We start from the raw sequence: 19,529 nt of genomic DNA, 5'->3' as shown, positions 1-19,529 counted from the left end.
CAAGGAAGTTCTCGACTGGAAGTCAATTGCATAATCAAACCCCAATGCAAAATTTGGTGTTGGGTTTTGAGGATGGCTGAAATAAACTGTTCAAAATCTAGTATAACCAGGGTTTTTGGAAAAGTTGAAATTCGCTTTTCTTATCCAAAGGTTGAAAACTTGCCTACAAATAGTTTGATTTCCTATTAAGAATAGTTAACGGATAATTGAGCTTGTTATCTTTTATTAGAGAGTTTCTTGCTATTTCTGGAAATTGGGCCAACGCTGTGTCCTCAGTCGCACATCAATACTCTTTTGATTGTATCTTACCACCGCTTTGTTGCTCCAAAAATTTTGCCCTTTTACCCCAGTTCCTAAAGTAAGTTGTAGGCCTAAGTATTTTACTGTGTTGAGCAGGCGTGGGTGTTTTGTTGTTTATTCGATTTTTCAATGAAATTACCAAAAGGTTATTTTAAATCAATGGGGGAGAAATACAGAGGTGCAATTTTTTCTATCTCTGCCCGCAATTGGTGCATTTTCCTGTAGGTACTTGCGACGGAATAAATTCAGAAGGGAGTGGATAGATACAAATGTGAAAATCATAGAAAAAATATACGAATGCTATGCAAAATATGACCAGGTCTAAGAAAACTGGCAAGAAGTTCGAGATTCTGGGGGAGGTGGGCTAATGCCCGAAACATAAGTGTATGGTTCATGGCTCCATCCTTAGCAGTGATAAAGGTTATATGTCCTCATCCACATCCTAAAGAGTTTCAACTTTTTGTCCTCAAAAAACTATTGCCTTAACTTGTGGCCTTGGCACATCAGCTGTTTTCTGACAAAAACCTTACATCCGCCTTTTTTAGGATTTAGTGAGAATCACAAAAGTGGTTTCTTAATTTTAGAACGGGAAACATGAAGATACAGAATTCAGTGAATGCGTTTTCCAAAATCCGATTTATTACCGTGGAAATTTGGTGAAATGTGGTTTTATCCTTGTACCTACTAAGACGTATATCAATGTGTAGCAGATAGAGAACTCCTAGTGTGCCACTAGGCTCATATTGTCAAGATTATGGGATGTCCATTCTTTTGCTGAAAACTGTACTTCTATGTAGATACGGTACCAGGTTTTGGCAGAAGACAGCCGACTTCTGAGCCTATGTTCGGTTTATTGCCATGTCCTTGGCGTATACCTCGTGCGTAGGTCAAATTTGCACGCGTTTAAATCTTCTCATTGAACATTTCAACATATCTTATGGAACGCAAATATTGGATATACATATAGACCTACGAAATAGAAGTACAGACATTTTCATTAGTGCTTCTGTTCCTTTCCCACTAATATTTAAAACACGCTCAATTGCGAAATATAGCCGGTTTTTCTTGATCTGTGCACTCCCAGAATGTCTGTTACTAGGCGAGCTGACGTCAACCAAAGCTATCTGGAAACTTGGGCCAAAGATAATTTCCACGCTATTGTACGTGATCCAGTTCATGTGTTTCCGCTGTGTTTCTTAATATATTTTTTAATTTTTACGGATGTCTATGAAATAGTTGTACAGGGCCATTTTGTTTAATGGATAAGAATAATGGGGTTACACTTTTCGGACTTTTTGAAAGCTGTGTCAATTATTCTTGTATATTTGTGCTATATTATGCGGCAACATGAACAGAAACTTGGATGGACGATTTTGATATGTAAATTTGGAAAGTCGACTAGTTCTTGTATTCATCATAAATCATATCGTTAGGTCGGTATTGAAAATGAAAAATTGAGGGAAAGTAAGGATTAGTGTAGATAAACAGTGAGATCTTTTTGACTTCCCCCTCGGAATTACATGGATCTCCTCCAAAGTAAGATTCAAGTTTAAGGTATATGATGATTATAATATGGAAAATACATTATAGACAAGCTGATGAATAAGGAAAAGACGGTTACATAATGGAATCATTTGAATATTGTTTTCAGTTCATGACCTCTTTATCTCGCATGTCACGGTTTATAATTTTATTTAGACCAGAGTTCGTTTTATTTGAGATTTGCTTGCGGTTAGACTTGGCTAAAGTTCAAACTTATGCTCTGTTTGTGTTACAAGGTGTGTGCCAGCAAAACTTGGTCCCAGGCTGGTTATCTATGCTTTTTTGAATTTCACGTACTATAAATGCTTATCTTAAGATATGGCGAAGATTTTACTTTTTTTTTTCTTGCAGTGCTGTTTCTAGACTTAAGACTATTCTTAGTCAATCGAGAGATAAAAATATGATTTAGTGTTTTACAATTGAAAATGACTCTTACAGTAAAATACTGTATGTTACCTAGATGTAACATAAATGGCTTCCTACAATTTAACCTTTGCTGGAAATTAGATATTATTTGTGAACTTTAACTTTGATTTTTAGGGCGCATATTTAATTTTGCAAATTTTTTTTGCAAGTGTTGGGATGTTGTACTGAAAATCTAAAGAATCTTAATTAAAACGCATTAATTGGAAACATCTCAATATATTAGAAGGTAGAAATAAATCCACTATCCTTTGCTTGATTTCCAACAGTTTCACTTAATATTATATTGAAAGTACCTTTTATTTTTCCGTGGGGGACTAGGAGGGATTATCCATTGGTTTTTATGTACGGCGAATAATGTAAATAATAAAATTTGCCTTACTAAGTTAGCTGCTTGGAATTAAACAGCTTCATGTTATTCAGAAGAACCTATCTATTTAGATTTTTATGCTGGGCCTCTAATAGAAAAGCAAGAAAATCGTCCGAACTCCGAATATTGCTGGTCATTTTTTTTTGTACTTTATTTACATAATAAACAAAAATATAAACTATTACAGATATAAATCACTACGCTAGGTAAAAAATTGTCACAAAAGTCTGTCTGTTTTGCTTTTGGACTTCTGTATTACTATTTTAGTTTCATTTCGCAGTCAATAAACTTGATAATACTTCTATACAAACTGCAGTGGAAATTGTAATTAGTTGTTCTGTTTTTTTTTTCGTGTATGCTGCACGCTGTAGAGCCTCACATATAAAATTAATGATTTCAAAATTCCTTCAATGCTAACTTTAGTGAAGATTTAAAGCATTTAGTTATGGTGAAGGCTTGCTTACTTAGGCTTAGTTCTTCCCACATTTGGGGGCATTTAAGGTAACAACCGTTTCCATAGCCCACTGAGGGATGACTAAGACTCTTCGTTTCCTTTTCAAGAGAATGGCCGAGCGTATTCGGCTGTTGTTGCTCCTCCGAAGATCTAGAGGAGTGCAACGCTACAAGTCACGATTACATATCTAGACCATGACCTCAGCATCATCTCTTATGTGTGTTTGTTGGGAAATAATTGAAACTAGCCCAAAAAAAATGGTGCGGAGTTTGTCACTGTTTGCCTAAAGAACACCTTAAATCAGTCATTAGTCTGCTTGGCTACTTTAACGTGAAACCTAAAATATGCTTAGTTGCAAATTTACTAGGAGGGGTCAGACGAGTAAGACTAGCTTACCTCCTATGGACTTGAACAGCTTGTCAATTTCAATGCGTACATAGGAGTGGACAGATATTTTAGTCTCTCGGAAAGGGGTTTCGTACCTTTGCAGGTTTGTAGTCAGGTTCAGATTTGCCCATGTACAGTTATTTGGTGTCTTATGAATACATGTTAAATACGATATAGATATCTATATTCCACTCCGGTGTTTCCAGAAAAATCTTAATTTTGTTTTGCTTTATTTTCAGGTTTATTGTCCTAGTGGGGAGAAGTGTCCACTGGCTGGTTCAACCGTACCCTGGGCATTCATGCAAGGAGAAATAGCTACTATTCTTGGGGAAGAGACTAAACCTAAAGAAAGAGAAGTTTAAAAAATGTGATTGTTTCCTTGATGCATTCATACCATTGTGAAACTGTGAAAACATCTAATTGGACTTTTTCCATTTGCTCTCTTTAAATAATTTTTAAAGATGATTGATTCCCGCCTGAACATTGTGTTTGTGTGATATAAATTTCTTTTATTGACAATTTGGTGAATTTTGTTTAATATCTTTCAAAGGATTGTACATTGAGCTTGTTTTAGGCTTTTTATATAGATAAATTAAAAAACTTTAGTGTCACCATTTTGAATGTGAATACAGTATTCTGACATTAATTTGAGTTTTTGATTGAATGTGGTAGGTGTGGAAAGCTATTCATTTTAATATTAGTGGGAAGACATAGGTTAACTTTGAATCAATTTTATAATCCACCGTTTGTGGCTAAGTCGAAAATGGCCATCGGCTGCTATATTTCGAAAGACGTTATGTTACATGACGTAAAAGTTATAAAAAAAATGGTCATCGTGTATTTTGAAGTGTTGAAAGAAATTTGTCTTCATGCGTGACATCAAGATCCCGCAAAACAAATTTGATATAAAAAAGGAAGTGTAGGCTTATAACTCGTCAAAACTTGCTTCTTTTCCGAATTTCTTCATTCTTGTCAATCGAAATTTTCTTCGTGTTGATTTCTGGATGCAATAACGTAGAGTTTTACGAAGGACCTGGTTTGGCCCTTGTCGGGCTCCTATAATTTACCAAATGCTGAAATTAAAGTAAGTAAATTAGGGGGCTCCAAATTAAGGCTGCTACGTTCCATATCCAACCGGGCTTAAAAAAGACAAAGGTTTTTCTTATTTCTGTGTTTGTGGATTCTTTAGTTTAGGTACATGTTTTATTTGAACCATTTTTAATATGCAATTTTGATGTCTAAATATGTCTTGATTGAAAACCTATTTAAAAACTATGAACAGTTGCCTCAAGCTTTTGTGTCCTGTAGCCTACAACTAAACTAGTGGGTTCCACAGGTTTGGCCAAGATAAAAATTAAATCAGCTGAGAAAGAGATATAACAATCCTTCACGAATAACTAATTTGTGCTAAAAAAAATAATAATCATTTATGCCTTCCATTAGGCCTCATTTAATTTGCTCATAAATTTTAACGAATTAACGTATTTGGTTTATTGGCTGATATTTCACACACCAGATATCAGATACGCACTCAGGCAGTAAGATCAAAAAGGCACCGTTGTGACCCTAGGTTTACGTTTCTTAGCCTTAGCAGTACAACCCTTTAGGGGGAGGGGATAATCCCATCGAAAAGTGGAATGCATTTTGCTAAGAAAAATCAAATTTTTACGCGGATCATTCAAAAAAGTCTTGGAATTTGCTAGTAGTAACCGTTTCAGGGTGCTCTGAAGGAGTTGTAGACTTTTTTGTAGACTTGTAGAGACTTTTTATAAGGCTGAAAAATGCCACGTAAAGAGTCTAGGGAATCTTCGGTCGGGGAATCCTTTTACATCACCACAACGCCCTGACGGATTCTTTACGCGTTACAAAAGAAGTTTTGAGAGAATTTCGGTAGGAATTGCTGCTATATCCGCCTTATAAACCTGTGACTTTTTCTTTTATTCCCTAAAAAGACCAATTGAAATTCCGCGTTTTTTTAATCTGTGAGAGAATTTTGATTAATCCAACTCGTTTCAGCGTGTTTCAGCCTACACGGATTACACGTTTCAGCCTAGACTAAAAAAGAACGCTCCGAATATTTGATTTCTTTTTGGATTTGCAGCTTCAAATAAGAAAAAATCTTAGTTCGAAAACTGGCGCTAATTACACTTGCATTCACAGAATGCTGCTTTTTTTTTTCTTGAAAAAAAAACAAAAAACTTCATCTGTCTAGTCCTTAGAATCGTTTAGTAAATGAACATCCAGGTAAATATGTTGAGATATAGTTTTTTATGTACATGTTTGAAATTTTTTGTTTGTAAAAGATACTGGCAGACCTGTACGTAGAGAGAGGAGGGGAGCGCACTCGAACCGGCGTTGAATGGGGTAATGTCGGTTTTGTTAGTCGGAATAGTTATGCTAAAATCAATAAATTAGATTTCTTCAGCAAAGAAAATCAATGAAGAAGCCAGGCATTTTACAGCTGTAATCATTTAAAATGCTTCCTCCCAAAAACCAGAGTCGTGAGGTAACTTCTTGATTTGGAACAGGTACTACCTCGTTTCTGATGTTCAGGGGTTGTAATTTGCTTTTGGGCTGGGGGGGGGGGGAGTAAATGCCCCCTGACCCCAGTTTGTCCCTTCAGCTAAAATTGAGCGTCTTCAAAATATTATCAAAACTAACATAAGCCTATATAATTCTAGCATCTATAAAAATAGGTTAGTTTTCTTGAGTATACATTTGTTTTTATAGCTCAATATGGCTTATTTTTCACCGTCATTTTCACTTTACTTGGCAAAATTGCCTTCAATTTGCCCCCCCCCCCCTTCAGGATTTTGGCGAAATAACCACTGCTGGTTTTCCATGTTAAATGTTGCGCAATTGAGTCTAACTAGCTTCTATGCTTGAGTTTTAATTTCCATGGCAATATAAAGCATCTCGGCTTATTTATTGTGTTCATTATCCTTTATTTTACACATAAGGTAAAACCATTTTCTTTGGAAAATAAATAAAAGAAAAAATCTTCCCATTAATTAAATCGAGCATGGGCAGATAAAACTGGAAAAGCCCCGTAGAGTAGGGATCCCGATACAGGTTTATAATTGTCTTGTATTAGAATATCTCGAAATTTAGTTTGACGTCACGAATAACAAATAATAGCGTGTGCGTATCATGTTACTAAACAAGCATTATGAAAAAGTTCTACTTTGAAATGGCACCAGATGCTAGGAAGCGCTTACCTCTTGAAAGTACTAGACTTACTCTAGATACATTTTGAAGCCAAAGTAGGCAGTTATGGTTGACTGCAAAGAGGGGAAGAGAGAGCCTTCAAGAATTATTCAGAGGGGCTGTTGAATAAAAGTGCTTGCTAGAAAAGTGTGTTTTTTTCTGTGTTACAATACCGATATATTTCTGTCCTCTAGGAGGGTGGGGCTAGTATCCCTCTGTCATTCCACTTGTTGCTCTTGAAGGTAGTTATACCATTGCTTACTAACGTGTAGCGCAATCAGGCTTCTGAAATCTTCGTGAGGTGTCAAATTTTTCTTTCCTACCCAGTATGCAAAGTTAAACGTAATTACAAACATTTTCTGCCTAGGGACAATACTTTCTGAAGCCGCTACTAAGCTTCAATTCAGATTTCTAAAGCCGTCAGTGTTTGTTCAGTTTTCCTCGGACATTTGCTGAGAAACGTTGAAATAGGACAGATTTTCCGGGCTTGGCAGTTGTGTGAAGCTGAATAATGTTTAGTTGAAATGGAACATAAATTTTTGAGGCATGAACACTTAAATAATAGCAATGAATGGCAAACCCTCCAGTACACTACTGCAAGATTAGGATTTTCTACGCATTATGCACTTTTTTTTATAAATTTTCTGCATATCAAGTTCTTTAATTTCATTAAACTCAGCACAAGGGTTTACTTTGTTGTTTGGGGTTTCACGCGTCGATCAATAGGTCATATGCGTTCGTATTGCTTGGTTTAACTGTGCCTTCTATAATCACTAGCTTACTTGAGTGTCACTTCAGTCAATATTCACTAAACTAGATCATGTATCACTTAACTTGCTAATGGTAGGGGGTTATTCACCTACAGCAATTGCCTAATTTGAAAAACGGGAATCAAAATAATGCGCCTATGCTTTGTCATGCAGCAATTAGAGTACACATACAACACAATCATAATAAATAAAACAATTTTACAATACAGCCTGCCATATACTTTCAGATATAAAAATCTAAATAGAAAAGGTAAAGATAGTAAAAACAAACAAAATATTAATACATGGGATAATTCTAAAATGAAATGAAATAGGAGGGTGAGAGAAAAAAGGAGTTTTTACTTTGTCAGAACCAAAAACTATGGGTAACTTACACAAGTAAGTCACCCATACTTTTTGGTCAGAATATTCGATCAAAGGTCAAAACCTTGTCTATTTAACAGTGGAACATGGTTTTCATTTTTACCCCCGAATTCTCTCAGAAGAAGAGCAATTGCCATTACCTCCTCCTTTCTGTTTCCTATATTTAAGTATTTGGAATCTCAAAGCATGTCCGTGCCCATACGGTAAGTAAGGATCCAACTGGGTACAACCGTCTGAAAGGTATCCGAAACAAGGGTGTCTGAAGAAATTCCTTTGGAGAGGGAGGTATATAGCTGTATCCGTCGTACATATTTTCAGTCTTCCACGGATGCCCTTATGTGGGAACCGTAACTATCAGGGTTAATTTTCCACAATGCACCTGTCCGCTTACTGATCGATAAGGGAGCCAGCTTCGCCACATCGTATAACTGGGCATATCTTTGCCAGGGCACTTATGCCATATCAATGTTGGGTGTTATGTGGTAAACTTAAATGTAATCCAACCTAAACAGTTTAGGCTAGAATAAACATTTTAATTTTCTAGCATTGTCTCAATGATAGCTTGAGGCCTAGTAAGATTGTATGGCAAGGACCGGGAAAAATCAGACGCAATCTCTTTTCCAAATGGAGCTGTGATTAATAGTTTAGTAAAGGGGAATTTCCTTGCTCTGAACAAAACAAAGCTATAATTTAGAAAAATGGAAGTGTAGTGTAATGAAGTAATTTTTTTTTTTTTTTTAATATAAACTAGAATCCCAAAAACGAAAGAGCTGCGTTTTATTAAAAGCCAAATTGCTTTCCAGAGTGGGGGGGTGTGTGTCGATTTTACCAAATAGTTGACTGGACATGTCTACTGACGGAGGTCGGTATGTTGGCACAAACGGGTAGGCCTAAAACTTCTAAGATGTGCACATATTTCTATACACCATAACACCCCTCCAAAAACATTTATGTTTAACTCCTTGGTGTTATTAATTCCAATAATTTGGAGTGGTATATACGATTCAAATATTGTCGAAAGATTAATTCCATTGCTCTCTTTCCTTGAATTTAAAATAATTTAAGGGCCCAAGGATACAATTCCTCGTTGTTTGCTTATCTTTTGTCAGTTTGCTATCTGAACAATCTATCCCGTCTGGCATTCCCATTTTTCCCGAGACTTTGCAACAAAATCGAGTCTGTCCAGAAATGTTCACTCGGGCTAGTGTACAAATCCCATACTCCTTCTTCCTTAAAGTCTCACTCCTTATCCCATTAAAAGAAATAATTGATGTCAGTTGCTTGCAATTTGGTAAGTTCATTATTTCTAACTACGAAACTGAGGACATTTTCCAGAAGTATTATAGCCCTGCTTGACCCTACTTCCCCTGCTCTGCCTCTCCAGCTGTCTTAGCTTACTTGCCGACACATGCCCTTACTGAGGGGTTTTGAAGAATATTTCATCTTCTTTAATATGGAGCACCTAAACAAGTCCTAAATGATGTTTTTAGATCTAGAAACAAGTCCTAGATCTTATCTTAAATGAACATAGTTCCTTAGCCTCTTCTATAATCTTATTTATTGTTTAACTCACAAAATATCCTTCGTATTAACGTGGAGAAAATTTTTGTTCCTTAATCGCCGAATTTTTAACCTGAGAATTTTTCCTCTCATTGTGGTTTTTATTTTAGTGCATTTTGTGTTCACTAATTTCTATGTTAGTCATTTTAATTCGCAAAAAATTGATTTATACAGATGTAACTTATAAGTTTTGGATGCTATCTTGTCAAATATTTACACTTTTTAGTTGCAATCTAATATTTTGGTCTTATTTGATTTGATGTTTTTATTTTAGAGCTATTTTTATTATTGACCAATGAGTTTTCATTTTCGTGAATTACGAACTTTCTGTTGATTTTGGAGGTGATTTGGCTCTATCATAGCTTCTAACAGCTTTTTGAACAATAGCATTCTATCCTATTTTACAAACTGCAGTAACAACGTGGTATAATTGGCAAGACAGCCGTAAATTCATGTACCCACTGCAATTTCATCATCCAAGTTTTCCGTACCGTCTGCCCAAAAAGAACCTACCTCCCCCCCCTCCTACCACCATGTGACACATCTAGAGGGCCCATCCTTACATGATTGTATGCTATTAAGGGGAGACGACAAAAGAGTAACGCAATATCTATAGAATTCCTCGCCTTACTTCATAGGTTGGCTATATTTCTCTCTATCCAAAGACTTCTTGGTATTCATAATCGTTGACTAATGAAGGATTTCTTCACTAATTTCAACTAAAAAAGTCTGGTAAAGCTGGATATGAAAGTTTCAATCTGAAAAATTTGGCGACCCTAGCATATAGCTACTCTACATATGAAATAAACCTGTTTTGTCTTATGATAAAAATGTGATCTTTTCCAGATTACCTTGATCAACAATGAACACTTAAAAGAAGCAGTCTGGTTTGCTGATTCAATCTAATTATTCAGAGGACAGACAATCCCAAAAGCCACATTTGCAATTTAAACTGGCAGAAAGATAACGCCAAAATGGCTAAAGATCAGTAGACTCTAAAGAAATTTTTTAAGACTAAAAAATAGACGAATTCTTAAAAAAAAAACAGCGGCAAACGGGTTATTACGAAGCATGTATAGTTTAAACTAGCAGAAATGGAATTCCCATCATTTTCAATAATAATGCAGCTCCGGTAAGTGAATAGGAAAGGCATTATGCCACTTTTTGTCTAACTGATATCTATAATTAAAAACCCCTTAGACTCAAAACGCTCCATGCAGCTGGTCTAACCTGCCTTTTCGTTTCTTATTCGTTTTCATGATATTTAAAAGTTTGCATTTGCTCACAATGGGCTAAGCCTCTTTTTCTGTTGTTGGAAATAAATTGAATATCGGAACTTTTCATGTCAATATATTCTTACTGTGTTTTTGATGTCTAAACAGTCTTCGGTGTATAGACAATCCATGAATGTTGCCAGTTAAAGATCGGGGATCAATACTCCCCCCCCTTCCCTTGTTAGAAAACCGAGAGACAATAAAACTTAACATTGAGATTTAGGTCCCTATGTGTTTCACCTCCCTCCCCTGTTACCCTTGTATTTTTATTTTAATGAGGATATCAATACTGTTCTAATTTAGGATACTTTAATTTGTATTCACCGTGCCTATTCGTATGAAAAATACCCCACCGCCAACCTTCAAATTTTGTTCCCTAGCAGAATTTCCTGGTGATGTTCTTGAGACATTTGTTCCTTGATCATAGTCGAAAGATTGTTAGCACATTTTCCAGTTTTGAAAGATTGTAAACACGTTTACCAGCTTTTCTACTCTGCTGTAAATATATGGCATGCTATATAACGCTTTTCATTCCGCCGTAGTCAAGTTGTAATGGTATGTTCTTCTGTTTATATATAGTTAAGCAAAGAGAACTAAAGAGGTTACTTTGCTTATATTCAGTCGTAAAAAGTGTGCTTTAACTTCACTGGTTTACCTCTGTAACGTAATTTTCTCAAGCCAATCAAATCATTTCTAATAGAAATGTAATTTCCAGAGGCAAGATTAACACCACCTTTTTAAAACCTTACTGGCGCTATGAATCGGAACTTTACACGGAACACGACTTACCTATGTAAAATTTTAAACTGTAAGCCAGTAAAATCAACGAATTTTCAAATTCCGTTTGACTGGTTCTTCTGTTTGGAATTTTAAGCCAGTAAAAAGAACAAACATTGTTTGAACAACAAAATTTTTTACGAATCGCAACCCTGTTTCTCTGTGATCTAACCAAGAAAAATAACAACTAGTAAGATATGCAGCAATGGATAATCGTTTAAGAAATTGCAACCCCATATTCAAGGTTAGCTTAGCATTATAATTTTATCGATGCAGATTCCTCGCTTCAGTGTTAACATTGATGATTTGATAGTTCTCTTCTACTGAAGAGCTACTTGCAAAATTCTACGAACACCGATGTTCAAATTTTCTAAATATTTAGATTAGCTTTGTTTGCAATCTCTTGGAAGAAAATTTGTGACCTGATAATATAATTTCAGACAAACGACCAAAATTGAGTAGCGGCTTTTATATATACTGTTGGACTTTCTGGACCCCCCGCCCCCGGATAAAAGCATTCGGAGTTAAGTTTAGACAAAACCCAAGCTTAACTGCTTTGAATTTAGTTAAGGTTGACTAATCAGAATATTCTTCCAGAAATCGTAGTTGTTTATCCACTTCGAAATCACATTAAAAGAAAAAAAGTAAAAAAAAGTAGTACTAGTTTATTCCAGCATCTATTTAAGTACTAAAACCTGATCGGTAGCATCAGGTAATACCGGGTCTCGAAACCAGCAAAATCTAGGTTTTTAATAAAATCTTTCGTAGTTTGGCCTTGAATTACTTAATACTATCCTTCCAAGCGTAAAAGATGTGTCAAGAAACCTCACTTTGATACGATCCATATTTTTAATTTCAGATCCTTGAGTCTTGCAGGGGACTATGCTATAGCGCTTCGTTTACATAGTTTTGCGTTTAATAAACTAATGAATTAAGCGATCTACTCCACCCACTCAGGAATTTTTAAGAAGGGGGGTGGCAGGTCATTGAAAATTTTTGAGTCTTTAGGCCATTAAATCATTTTTAAGTACGTTATCAATTTTTCTGCTCATCCCTGTACTTTATCCGGCTCGTGAAATTCAAAGTTTTTTTCCAAGGTGTTTTAAATTGCTTTTCTCGTTCGTAAACTAGTTGGAAATATAAACTGAATAATTAAGCCGTTTATTGCACCTGTTGACAGATTTTTTTTTTTTTTTTTTTTTTTTTTTTTTTTTTTTTTTTTTTTTTTTTTTTTTAGCGAGAGAAGACCTTAGGTCATTAAATCAAATCCAGGTAAGTTTCAAGCCGAAGCTTCAACACACGAAGAATGTGTAAGAGACCAAATACTGTATACTTTTTTTCGGAATTCTGTTTGAACTGCTGCAGCGGTGTATCTTGCAGGTAACAGGGCAGAATTCAGCCTGTACGAATTCCAGTTTCATTTTTGTTTGAGGGACCGAGTTATTTCCATGGACAAAAAATACCCGAATAATGGATTAAAATGAAAGAGTGAATAATGATGATTTAACTCAATCGTTTTTAGAATGAACGAATTTGAAAAGAGATGACTTTCTTCCTCTTTAGTCAACGCTATGCCATTTTTACTTCCTAAGTAATTCTGGCAATTAGTATAAGTGAAAAAACTTTCATTGTAATTCATTAGGATTCCAAAAATGAAGCATAGAGAAACTGAGAAATTTCACAAAATTAAGCGATAAATTAGGTAACATTGTCTAAAACAAATCCAATCCACAAAGATCCTGAATCAGCATCACTAACATCCTGACAGCTTCATAAGGATCCTGACCTTATCAAGAATCTAAATGGAAAAAAATACTCAGCTGAAAGTAAGGAGCAACATTAAAACTTAAAATGAACATAAATTGTTCCGTATATAAGGTGGGCTGCCTCTTCCTCAACCTTCACTCTTCCGCTAAAATTTGACTTTTTGTCACAATTTTTTAGAAATCCTGGTACAACATTTAACATTCTGTTTTTACTTTCATTTGATTTCCGTGTAATGTATAGGAGGATGAAAAATTGCTCAGTTTGTCGCTAGTATTACGGTTCAAAAAGCCCTATCACAATGGAACATTGTACAGAAACTTTCATATGAGGTATTGAAATATATTACCGAATCTTAGGAGTAATTAGTTGTGGTAAATTGTAGCTCAATTATTTTATACTATCATTGATGAATGAAACTCGATAGTCCAAAGGGACTTGAAGTCACAATGGCGTTGCTGCTAACTAAAGCAAATCCACACTTATTTCCCCGTGTGTTTTTTTATCGTTTCCAAAAATTTATGTAAAATAAAATTGAAATTCGAAAATAAAAAAAACATGATTGAATAAATAAAATAATTTCACATTAAAAATTCTTGCCGGTTAGTTTTTGCTATTGCGCAATTCTTCTTGTTAGATCTTGCATCTCTCAACTCTGGCTTGTTTATTTGGCCGAAATTCAACCATTATGTGGAACATAATTTCGTGGTCTCTTAAAACACCTTACTTGAAAACAGCTTTTGGTCCATCTACAATTATCAAACAGTTCGTGGTAACGAACTGTTTGTAAGGAGAGATACGGCTCAATAGTAACTGAAAGTCTAAAAACAAAATTTTGATATCAATAGAAACACCAAAAGAATCGGATTATTATGCTAATTCCAACTTTAAAAGATTCATTAAGCTTAGTGTTGCCCATAAAAGCTACGAGCCTCATAAAATTTCCGTGATTTTCGAAAAGGGGAGACCCCCCCCTTAAAACTCAAAGGATTTGAATGAAAATCACACTATCAGATTCAGCGTGTCAGAATACACTACTGTAGATCTTTGAAGTTCCTATCTGTAAAAATGTGGAACTTAATGTTATTTTGCCACAAGAATGATTACGGATACGTGCTTATTTGCTTGTTGTTTTTTTTCGTTTTGTTTTTGCTTCCCGGGGGGTGATCGTATCAAAACAATGGTCTTAGAACATCAGGAGATGGCTCATTTGAATGAACATTGAAAGTTCTAATCTCCTTTTCAAGTGACCAAAAAGATTAGGGGCAACTAGCCCCCTTCCCACGCCCTTTTTCCCCAAAAATGGTCGGACCAAAATTTTGAGATATCCATTTTGTTCAACGTAATGAAAAATTCCAAAACTTTGCCTTTGGAAATACCATTGCCCTGTATAGCCCCTCGGGAAAGGTTTTTAAGTTATACAGTTTTACGCATAGTTTTTGTTATTGGGAAATACGAACATTTTTAAGAGAGGGGGGTTCTGTGCTTGGGGTGGATTTCAATGGGGACAATTTTCAGTGTGGTAGGGAAATTTCTGGGGATGAACTTTTCAGGGGAAATCTTACACAGGGGAGATTTAACAGAATTCCTATACAAAACTTGCTTTATTTGTCTTACTTTCTCTTTGCCAGCTCAATTTTGCATTCGGAGATGTTCTTGGGGAATTGTCCGGGGAAATTGTTCAGTATGTTTGGATTTATGAGAAAAAATTCAATTGAAGGGGAGATTCCCGGAGTGATTGGAAAAACGATTTTACTTTCCGAATGAAAGTGTGCTAAGGAAAATTTTTCAGGCTGAATCGTCTGCAAGAAATTTTATGGGGGTGGGGGATTTTCGGCAAGGATGGAATTGTGCGTAAGGAATTTTACCAGGAGGGTGTGGTGTATTTTACTTGGGAGGAACTTTCCACAAAGGAATTTTCCGTGAAGGAAGGGAATTTTTCATGTAGTGCGAGCCAGATTAACCGGCATTATCTGAAATTATATAAAAAAGCGTTTTTCAACAAAAATAAGCAGTAACATAAACACTCAAAACAAACAGGAATTATTTCGTATATGAAGGTGTTGTCCCCCTTCTCAGTACCTTGCTCTTTACGCTAAAGTTTGACTGCTTGTCCCAACTGTTTAAGAATTACTCCTGAAACACAAGGGTTAGCATAGGAAGCTTTTTTGAAAGTGCTAAAAACTTTATCGTGAAGAGCAAGCTATTGAAGAGGGGGGGGGGGGCAACCCCTTGGTATACATAATCATTTCTGTTCCTTTTGAGTTTAAATGTTGCTCCTTACTTTCAGTTGAAAAACTTTTTTCTTTATTTAATAGCAATAAGAAGCCAACACAATACATAATATTTACATCATGTTTGTCTTAACTTGGTATAGACAAGTCGCTGTTACTATTTAGAGCTGAAAAGAAGTTCTATAGTCTATCTCAGAGAGCTATCTAAAAATGCTCTGTCAAGCTTCTATTTTCAATGCATGTTCGTGCTATCGATCCAAAAACTCCATTCAAACAGGCCAGAAGGGGTGTCAATCCGGGAGGAGGAGGGGAATTGCTCTCAGAATTTGAAAGTTACCATTTTTTATTATTCTCATTGAACAAATCGCAAAAATGACCCCTCTTGATTTTCAAAATACCCTTTTTCTGTATCTTCATTAAAAGAAAATGAAGGAAAATTGAAAAAAAAAAAAAATCATTCCCTTCCCACCTAAATTCTTTTAATGCTGTTTAAAACCCTGTTTAAAACTGAAGTTAAACTAAAGTCGTAAATGTGCTTAAAACAAGGGACAATCCCTGTGTCATCACCGAAATATTTTCTTAGGATCTTAAATAGGAAAATTCAATGCTTTGATTCAAGAATCATTCTCCCACGGTTCTGAAAGCGCTGCTATTAGTAGTGAGGCCTCTTTTGGATTCCATAAGACATATCGCCACTACTCCTTTCTTTCTTTAATGATTTAAGTTGAACGGCGATTCTGTTAGGGCAAGATACAGGTGTATGTTTTGCCATAGGGAATGTTAGAGTCTGCTAGTCAGGTGGGGAAATTCTAATCGTTAAAAGAAATTGATCATAATCTAATATTTACAGTTGAGGGTGACGTGATCTTGCGTTACTTGCTATATTTGCTTCAGTATTATTTCTGCATCAGAAGGATAAACTTCTACATAATATTTTAAAAAAGTGAAGATGAAATACACCAAGAAGACGTGTGTTCATGATAGCTCTTTAGTAGCACTGAATACCGAGAAAGAGAAATATTTGAATTATGAAACCAGTACTAATGCTGACACTACTGAATATGTATGCGTGCGTTGTCATGACAGTAAGGAGTTAAATTTGTTTGGAGTACTAAGAAAATTCATGTCTTATAGAGGCGGATGTGCGAGAGTAGTATTTCCAGAGATGTTAGTGCTGAAAGAAAACGCATACGAAAGACTTTAAGCGGTTGAAGAAGGTCAACTTCTTGCTGCTGGTAAAACATTATTCGTTGATAGATCTTATCACCACCCTCCTACCATTACCATTCAACGATAGGTAAAAAGAAGAGATTTGTATCCCCGAAACGTCATGCAGCATATCTTGTTTAGGTACGGAAACTGTTACCTATGTAAAAATAATGTGGTAATAGATAGATAAGCCGCAAGTAAAATAATATGGGCACTAGGAGACATTATCTGCAAGGAAATTAAACATGAATTGATGAAAAACAATGCTATTGGCACCAATGTTAATTTACCCACGGAAACATTCATTGAAACCTTGAATAGATCTATGAAAAAAGATTAATTTTGTTGCTAATAAAAATCGTTGTTAGTCTATAACCATTAGTGAGATTGTAGGGATTAAAAACTACTGGATTCTAGATGATGATTTTCTAGAGTTATCTCTTCAAAGGAAAATATTTTCTCGAAGAGTGCTTAACGATATAATGAGAATGTAGTCTCCGTCTTTGAACTATTGCATGAAACTTTTACGTCGTGGTCCAAATGCATTTAATCAATTTATTTAAATATTAATTGAAACGAAACAAAATGATGTTGTGATTATGCTTATAAGCATTACTTACAAAGCTATTTTGCAAGGCCACAGGAAATAAGTCAGATAAGTTTAGTGACACCACTCGATTACTCTTCTCTCTCTCTCTAGAGCTAGAAAAGGTAAGGCTATTGGATACGGATATTAAACGGACACATACGCTACCAATATGCTTAGAGATGTGGCAACTAAAGATTTACACTTGGTTCGGAAAAAATATGAAATATTCATTATACCTAAATAGATGTCCCTCCCCTCAATGTGAAGATTGATACAGAGCTACAACTTGCTCTGTTCATTCTTTTTGGTGAAAAGTAGTTGGCACTGCACCCGATATAGCCGTCTCTCTTAACTCGACAATATTTTATGTGCGAAAAGAACAAGTTATGAGTTCTGTTGCTTTGGCAATTGAAAAATTAAGAGCTAGTGGATGTAATATCAAACTGCTTGTTCCTCAATCAATCACGAATCAACGACATATTGCTAAGGGTACACGTACCTACACTATTCCTTCAAAACTTGCTTTGGCTTTTTGTAAAAAGTTCTAGTGCTGTTTGATCATGGACAAATTCTCAACATAATTTTGAAATACTTGGACTTTCATCTCTTGTATATAAAATAAATGGAATTCCACTTTATAATATATCTTTTGATAAATCCTAAAGGATCCTATACGAAGTGAAAATGCAATCCCTAAATCGAGATTCAAACTTATCTGAAAATGATAAAACCGAAGAAATGTTTGAAAAAACTCAAGGTATCATTATATTGGATTTGTCTGGTACTCAAGATATGACAATTATCTAGGCGGGCAGGGTACATTTGGACTCTAACTTTGCCGAACCCTTGGAGGAGAGTATTGAATTAATCTCGTTAAATCAGTTTGATATCTATTGGAAAATTGCCCTTGATAGCAGTGTTCTATTACACTTGGCACCATGAACACAAATCAAACAATCAATATATTCAATTTGGACCACTACATCTCCAAATAAAAATCCCGTTGCATACTTTCGGATTTCCTTGACAATATTCAAATTATTAACACTGCCCTTATCTTTGTTAATAGTAGTAGAAGGATGTCGCGGATATATTTACAATGAATATCTTAGCATTCACGGTGGTAATTCTCGCTTGAATGGCTTTCTAGTTAAGAATATCCTTTCCTACCAGTATAATATCAATTTCAGTGCTATAAGAGTTAAATGCTTCAAAATATTTGTGAATTTGTTTATTAATAAAACTTGTATGCACAAAACTCTGTGTACTTTATATTTCTAGTTTTATACTTAGCCTTTCTTTCTGCTATCATTAGATATTTTTCAAGTATTTCCATCAGAACTTCCTCAATACTTAAAGAAATAAAGGGTAACATAGCAAAACCAAATAAACCTGAAAAACTTTATATAAATTTGGATACTAAGTTTCCATAATATTTAAACCTTCTACGGTAAACAAATAATCTCTTTTATAGTTTCCTCTTCCATTGATATTTAAAAATAAACTTTAAATAAAATTCTGTGGATCCATTCCCTTAAATCTTCTTTTTCTATAATCAACTTATTCATTCAATTTATAATTGTAAGCTATGTATAAATCAGATGAATTGGTTAATGAAGAAATAATTAAACGAGAAAATGAATCACGCCAAACATTATAGTTTTTTTCTCGTGAAAACTATATGAAACAAGTAAAATATAAAACATTAATAAAACCCTTCTTACTTACCACCCACTAATACTGCTTGATTCATTAATAAATTTATTTGCGCTCATTTTCTATTCGCTTCTTGTTATCATAACAAAAGGCATATAGTTTCTCTTCACAGTTCGAACAAAGATGGCTTATGTAGCTTGATTCTCTGCACCAAAAATGACACATTAATTTTCGCGAGTTTCTCGAATATTCTTGTGCTCATTAAATGCTTACTGAATTCCGAGATCTAACTAAGGAAATTAGTTCGAATTTTGATTTCGTTATAAGAATATTCATGTCGAAGGTAAGCTATTTATTATTAATTGCAATTCTATCGATTGGAATCATACTGAAAAATTGATTCTTTTTTAATTGCTAGTCTTATAAACTAATGACTATGTAACTTACAATTTTACTATTAATTTTGTTCTGTCTGTGTTTTAAGTAATAAGTTGATGTGTAACCTTCAACTTTCCCTGTGATTGTTCAGTATGCTTAATTTAACAATACTATTCTATTTGTATATGCCTCATGGAAGAAAGGGGATACCAGCTACTTTCCCTAAGGATTATTTAGTGCTACTTGGGATGCTAGATTCAAGGGAGGGGGCT

The 19,529-nt window shown here is 35.0% G+C and overlaps 1 protein-coding gene and 1 long non-coding RNA gene across 4 annotated transcripts in view; both read left to right on the top strand.

Moving 5' to 3' along the window:
• The window catches only part of LOC136029439 (uncharacterized), a 180,616-nt gene that overhangs the window by 56,674 nt on the left and 104,413 nt on the right, over nucleotides 1–19,529 (top strand). The window lies entirely within an intron of this gene.
• LOC136029436 (uncharacterized) lies at nucleotides 17–4,122 on the top strand. The gene is made up of 2 exons (XR_010618045.1): nucleotides 17–1,836; nucleotides 3,716–4,122. It is a non-coding gene; the product is annotated as an uncharacterized LOC136029436 (long non-coding RNA).

The sequence above is a fragment of the Artemia franciscana genome, chromosome 7, assembly GCF_032884065.1.
Source record: "Artemia franciscana chromosome 7, ASM3288406v1, whole genome shotgun sequence".
Taxonomy (NCBI): Eukaryota; Metazoa; Arthropoda; class Branchiopoda; order Anostraca; family Artemiidae; genus Artemia; species Artemia franciscana.
Note: the sequence above shows the minus strand (reverse complement) of the source record. Positions and strands in the feature narration are given on the sequence as shown.